The 7,540-nt window shown below is 35.7% G+C and overlaps 1 pseudogene; it reads right to left on the bottom strand.

Annotated features, from left to right (window-relative positions):
- Window positions 1-2,715: 2,715 nt before the first annotated feature.
- LOC122691069 lies at window positions 2,716-2,814 on the bottom strand (annotated as a pseudogene).
- Between the last annotated feature and the right edge of the window lie 4,726 nt (window positions 2,815-7,540).

The raw sequence follows: 7,540 nt of genomic DNA, 5'->3' as shown, positions 1-7,540 counted from the left end.
AAATTAAAATGTAAATCTGATCATATTACTTCTCTGAAAGCTTTCAATGGCTTTCCTTTGCATTTTCAATAAAATGCAAGCTTTTTGCTATAGCCCTACACAATCTGGTCCCTGCCTACCATTCCCACCTCATTTTGCGCTACTGTCCTGTTATCTCTCCAAGCTTCAGCCACAATGACCTTTCAGTTACTTCAGCATGCTTTACACTTTCAAAGAGATGTTCTTTCCTCATAGAGCACTTCCACCCACCTATTCCATGTCTGGGTCCTTCTCATTCTTCAGATATCAGCTTAAATATTGCCCTCCCCTTATGCTCAAACTAAATAACAGAATTAAAGTATGTAACTTCAGCTATTTTCTCTCTTTGTATACTCTGTTTCTGTCATAGAAGTTATTAACATTTGTAATCATATATCTATATGGCCATTTAAATGTCTACTATCTGTCTTCCATAGACTTAAAACTTCATGGGGGCAGAGAATGGGTCTATTTTGTTGCAAAAAATGTAATACCTTGTATAAAACCTGGCAAATGGTAGCAACCAGTAAATATTTCTCCATTAAATAATTGATAACCAGATAATTTGTTGCCAAGTTTACAGTTTTCTTTACATAGGGTAAACCAGACAAAATTATCCAGCATAAATTAAGGAACTGACCCATCCATAGTTATAAACTTGAATGTAGCTGTAGAATGTTTTTGAAAAAAACAAATATAATTTTAGATAGCATCAACTTCAAATATTTCTTGACACCTTAGATTTACAAGAGGAAATATAACGCAAGGCTTTTTAAAATGCTTTCTCTTCAATTTAATGCTTGTTGGTTGGGAATAATTGCCTTTTCTTATACAGACATAATTTCATGTAGTCTTAATTTTTTCAATGGCACATATTTGGTTCTATACACATTGCAGATTAAAGCAAGGTATCTGGAATTGTGATCCATTTGTGTACTGTACTTTTTAATTGAAGTGTAGCTGATTTACAGTGTTGTGAGTACTTTACCTTTAAAATGACGCCTACCAAAAGATGACTATGGTACTACATTGTGCTAATTGGTGTAACTAACCCAAGGAAATGGAATCTTAAAGTTACATTTTAAAAGATTACTTAGATCAGAGGATAGGAATGTGAATACTTCTTTTTTAACCTGTAACATACAAAAAAGTCAAGAGGTAGTGCTAACCTTCTAAATATTTAAGGCTGTCTGCCAAAATAAGCAATTCAACCCTGGTTGCATATATATTCACTAAAGAAGGAGAAGGAAGCGTTAGAAGAAATCCTTGACCATGAAAATTATGCCCACTAACTTTCCCTAAGAGTTTACAGGCTGTCAAGGACTCTGACTTTCTGGCAGTGTTCATTTCAAAATGAACCCATCATTTCAAAAGGAGCCCAGCATGAAAGCAACAGCTGCCACAACACAAATCCTTTTATCACTGTGCTAACACAGGTCCAGAATGGCACATACCTGAACTTGTGGTGAAACATACTAAACTTTATTTCACTCTTTTGGGGCTCTATAGTCTGTTACATGTTTTGTTGTTTTTGTTTTATTTTGAATCCATGTCCCAGGACCATACTGTTTTAGCTATTGTAGTTTTTGAACCAGTTTCTATTATTTCTTAGAGCAAGTCCTCCTCATTAGACTTCTTTTTCAGACTATACAACTGACCCTTGAACAAGAGCGCATTGGGGACACCCATTCTCTCCACAGTCAAAACTCATGGATAATTTATAGTCACCCCTCTATATCCTGGGTTCCTCTGTATTCACTGTTTGGTCTCCTCATATTCAACCAACCATGGATCATGTAGTACTGAAGTATGTACTATTGAAAAATATTCACTTATGAGTTAACTTTTGTGGTTCAAACCTGTGTTGTTCAAGGGTCAAACTGTACATGTTATTCTTGACTATATATATTCTTTAGGATGGAATTTAGAGGTCACTTCATCAAGACATGAAAATAATCTCTGGGATTTTTATCATAAATTTATCAAATCTATGCATTAATTTGAAGAACTTAACTTGAAAATTTCTGTATTCTCATCCATTTTCAAGTGGGTTTTTTTGGCTAAATTTTGTAATTTTTTCCATATAGTTGCTGTACAGTTATTATTGAGATTCTACCTAAGTGTTTTCTGGTTCTGGTGTTATAGCAAAAGGACTCTCCACTGTTTTATAACTGGTTAATGAAATGTCTGGGCTTCCCTGGTAGCTCAGCTGGTAAAGAATCTGCCTGTAATTCAGGAGACCCCAGTTCAATTCCTGGGTCAGGAAGATCCCCTAGAGAAGGGAACGGCTACCCACTCCAGTATTCTGGCTTGGAGAATTCCATGGACTATTCCATGGGGTCACAAAGAGTTGGACATGAATGAAATGTTTAGGAAAAACAGTAAAAAAAAAAAAAACAGTTAAAACCAGTTAACTGTTAAACTATCATTCTAAACATATTTTATTTAGATTCTCTTTGGCTAGGGAGTCATCTCATTCACAGATATGAATTATATCTCCTATTTCCATTATTGACATCTCTTATTTCTGTCTCCTGTTTTATTGAAATGGCCAGGAAATTAAAATTTTAAATCATAATGGTGATAGCAATTATTTCTATCCTATCTCTGATTTTAATAGAAGTATATTTATGGTTTTACCCTTGTATATGATACTAGCTGTCGATTTAGGATAGATATTTACTAACCCAGTAGGGAAAATATATGATATCCTTTGTGAATTGACATGTCATCCTTCCTCTTCTAATCTTCTCCATATTTTTCCAAATTTAGCACATGTGCTGCGGAAGAGAGAACTGTTTTACTCTTTAAATAAATCTGGCCTGTCATATTTAAATGTCTTTAAAAACATTTTGAGGGGAAAGGTCAAAGCATGATTTAAAAGCAGTCTGCATTAAATGTAAATCTAGTGAAGGCCTATAGCAGATTGGGAAATATTAAACCTGAAGTATTATGATAATGAACCCTCTTTTTTATGGACATAAGTCATTCATCTAGAAGAAGGGGAAGTCAATTGAATGACTTAGTAACTTGGTTTCCACAAGGAGCTTTTCCCTGATTGGCAAAACATTTAGGAGGAAAATAAACACAAATGGGAGAGAACCAGAAAACCTTTGTTGCCGAGAATATTAAAGAAAAGAAGGCAAAGAACTGCCATTGCACTCCAAATCTAATTAGCAGCACTAAAAAAGTGAATTGTTTCCAGAAAGGATAAAAAAGAGAGTTGTTAGCTTTTGACACCTGTAAGAGAGTGAGGCAGAGCTTGGAGATTTGCCCATTGTTAGTTTGAAGATTGTTAGAATACTAGCTTCAGAAAACTGCCAGTCCATGTCAGGATGCTGTGAAAATACAGAGTGCTGGACCTTTTCAATGCCTGGAAGCACTGTAGCTGAGGATTGTGACTGTTTCCTTGAACGTGGACAGAAACACCAAGTTTTATTTAATAGCAGTTGAGCTTGGTGAAAAAAGAAGCCAGCCTAAGTAGTAGGAAAAAGATTTCTTTTTATTTCCTACTTATTATATTTTAAGTTTATACCTACTTGATATGAGTGTTGAATGTTTGCCCTGCTTTTTCTCCCCCTTCTTGTGTATATGATCTTTATTCATTCTAACTTAAGATACAATGTTTCCATAAAATATTGTGGTGTTTAGAAGCATTCTCTCACTCTATGTATAAACTGTTGTCACTTGTAAAAGAAATAGGCATTCAAAGGTATTTAACTTTAAAAGTTTAAGAACATTTATTAAACCTGCCTACACTTTTGTACTATTTGAATGATCAAGTGGATATTATTTTTCAATTAAAAATGGGCTCATTTTAAAATATATTTTAAATAATATATATTTATTGTGACAAATTCAAAAGTAGAAGTGTATAAAGTGAAATTTAAAAGCGGCTACCACTCCACCTAACTACCCCCAGGTAGCTGCTGTTAAGGGTTTGCTGTGAATTCTTTTTCCTATGCGTATGCAAACATACAAACGGAAGAATTTTTTATTTTTAATGTAACCATACTATACAGATTTTCTGCAATTTGCTTCCCCCCCACATAATTGGTATCTTTCCATATCTACACAATAATTTTAGAAATGTTCATGGTTTTATAGAAAAAGCAAAGGAACCTAAATTCCTTTCCCCCCCTCCTTTTTTAATTCTTTCTGTATAAACTTCTGAACTGTACCAAACCTGTAAACCTAATCTACCATCATCACAGCTACTGGAATAATTAGCTAAAATCCTAAAGTAATGATTCTCAAATTTTAGCATGCATCAGGGGTGTACTACATAATTGTCTTCCCACTCAGTCCTGGGAGGAAAATTTATAAGTTTCTTTAGAGCAGGGCTGTGAAACTGAGAGAATAGACTCTTTCTCTACTGAGGTTTGCTGTATCTCCGAATTACACACTACAAATTGTCTATTTGTTCACTAAAACAATATAGTTGTTCTCATAAGCAGACTAGGGAGAGAACACATAAACCCTGTCCCAAGGATATCTCACATCAGTGGTTCTTAAGCAGTAGTGAGCATCAAAAGTCACCTGGAGGGCTTATTAAAAGACTGTTGGACTCCACACCCAGAGTCTTTGATTCTCAGACTGAAGCCCAAGAATTTGCATACATACAAATTCCCAGATGATGCTGCCCTTCTTCATTCCAGGATCACATTTTGAGATCCACTGTCTCAAAGGAAATAATCAACTTCTGTAATGAGCATCCATTTTCCAGCATATTTAACTTAAGACAAACAGATTTCACAGAACAGAATTCATCCAAAATCAGAAAAGTAGACTCAAACTAGAATTTCCTTATAAAGTGCTCACAGTCTCCAGTTGTTAAAACCTAACTGCAGTAAGAGATGATGAAGCCCTCATCTCTATTCACTGGGGTAGAAATACAGCCTTTTTTTTCTCCCCAGATCTTCTTACTTCCAACTTAGCTAGGTTCTGCAGTTAAGGATGAACATATTCCATCTGAGAGCCATCACTTTTTTGAAATCTATTGCAATCCTAGAGTGAACAATTTGAGCCTAAGAATGGTTGTGGGAAAAAAGTGAAAATGTTAGTTGCTCAGTCGTGTCTGACTCTGCGACCCTATGGACTGTAGCCCACCAGGCTCCTTTATCCACGGAATTCTCCAGGCAAGAATACTAGAGTGGGTAGTCATTCCCTTCTCCAGGGGATCTTCCTGACCCAGGGATCAAATCTGAGTTTCCTGTATTGCAGGTGGATGGTTATTAGCATATTTCTGTTCAAAGCAGAAGATCCTGGTAAGAAATTTGAGTCTTTCAAAGGAAGCCCTGCTTCACTGCCAACATTAACCCAGTTCTTCTTCTATCTAATTGCTGAACATTCACCTGAGGAAGTGTAATGAGTGAGGGGTAAAGAGTACTGGGCCCCAGTTTCAGCTTCATATGTCTTCCCTGTGTCATGTGACCTCTCTATCTTCAGTTTTCTCATCTATGAAATGGACCTAATAACACCTACTTAAAAGATTGTAAGGATTCAATGAGACAATATATGTAAATCACTTAGCCTAGTACCCGGCACATAACAAATGTTCCATAAATAGATGTTACTATTAATACTGCTATTTCATAGTAAACAATTGGAATAGAGAATTGGGTTCCTGACTATATCTCTTTCTTTTAACACAAACATAGCTAACAATGTCCCATTAAAATTCCTCAGTTTCACAGCACTATTTACAATAGCCAAGACACAGAAACAACCTAAAAGCCCATCAACAGGTGAATGGATAAAGAAGATGTGGTGTATACACACACACACACACACACACACACACACACAATGGAATATTACTCAGCCATTAAAAAGAATGAAACAATGCCATTTGCAGCAACATGGATGAACCTAGGCATTATCATATTAAGCAGAGTAAATTAGAAAAGAAAAAGACAAATACCATTAGATATCACCCATATGTGGAATCTAAAACACGACACAAATGATCATATCTACTAAACAGAAACAGACTCACAGACATAGAGAACAGACTTGCCATTGCCAAGGAGAAGTGGCTGAGAGGGACAGAAGTATTGGGAGTTTGGGATTAGCAGATGCAAGCTATTTTATATATAGGATGGATAAACAACAAGGTCCTACTATATAGCACAGAAAACTATATTCAATATCCTGTGATAAATCATAATGGAAAAGAATATGAAAAAGAATATATAGAAGTGAATCATTTTGCTATACAGTAAAAATTAATACAACATTGTAAATCAACTATACTTCAATAAAGTTTTTTTAAAAAGAAAATATTCTTTCAGCTTCAGTGTTACATGATCAAATATACTTGTTGAATGATCTAATACCATTGTATTCAGAACTAAGTTTCAACATTTGAATTTTGGGTGATAAAGTACTCAGTCTTTAGCCCCAGACATTCTGAATTTTTTTATCTTACTTGTAAATAGGCCTTAAAATAAATGATATTCCAATTTCTAGAGCACGCTATTCTTTATTCACACTACTACTGATAGAACAATAGTTTGGCCAAGGACGTGTCCACACAAGACATCAATATTCACAAGAAAACAGTGTCATCACCAATTTCAGCATTCAAGAAAGACAAAATGAAACATCACTTAGAAGTAAATATCCTAAACTTCCCTGTGGTCCAGCAGTTAAGATTCTGTGCTTCTACTGCAGGGGGCACAGGTTCAATCCTTGGTCAGGGAATTAAGATCCCACATACCACACAACATAGCCAAAAAATAAAATAAAAAATAAGCAAAATAAATAATTATTGAAAAAAAAGTAAATATCCTACAATACCATGAAAAACTCAACATTCATCATGTGTAGTTTCCCCAACACTTGCTGAAGTAGAAGTACTTTTTGTTCATTTTTTGCTTTGCTTTGTTATTTTAATAGGTATCCAGTGGGTTGCCATTTCCTTTTCCAGGGGATCTTCCCAACCCAGGGATTGAACCCAGGTCTCCCACATTGCAGGCAGAATCTTTACTGACTGAGCCACCAGGGAAGACCTAATAGGTAACCTGCTAAAGTTTTTCACTGTTGGGCAGGTCATGTATGAAAAGTTTCAAACCCAGATTTCAGGTGCCTTGAAATAATGGGGACTATTGAGCAGGATCCATTTGTAAACTGAAAAAGACTACTTCTGAACGGCCCATTTGGACTGGTAGAAGACCCAACAACTTTTACATCTGAGTGCTTATAGAAACTTTCACTTTTGATTCTTTCAGGTGCTTAGTTTCCATTAAACCGGCGATGCCAAGTGAGGTGACTGCTTTAGAGGCAGTTCCAGAAAATAAGTAACCCTCCATGTCATTCTACCTTCATCCCCAGAACTGCTTCAGATGTATCACAGCAGACATGTTTTTCCCCCCCAGCTAACTGATGGGAGCACTTCCTTTTGAGCCAGATGCTGTATTATTAATTTGTTGGAAGTAATAATAGTCTTACTATTATTAGCAAGACTGGCCTTACATACACAGAGATGGGGTAGGCAGACTCTTAATGTTATTTCAGGGAC

This window comes from Cervus elaphus, chromosome X (assembly GCF_910594005.1).
Source record: "Cervus elaphus chromosome X, mCerEla1.1, whole genome shotgun sequence".
In the NCBI taxonomy this organism is placed as follows: Eukaryota; Metazoa; Chordata; class Mammalia; order Artiodactyla; family Cervidae; genus Cervus; species Cervus elaphus.
The sequence above is the reverse complement of the archived record's forward strand: the minus strand, read 5'-3'. Positions and strand labels throughout refer to the sequence as shown.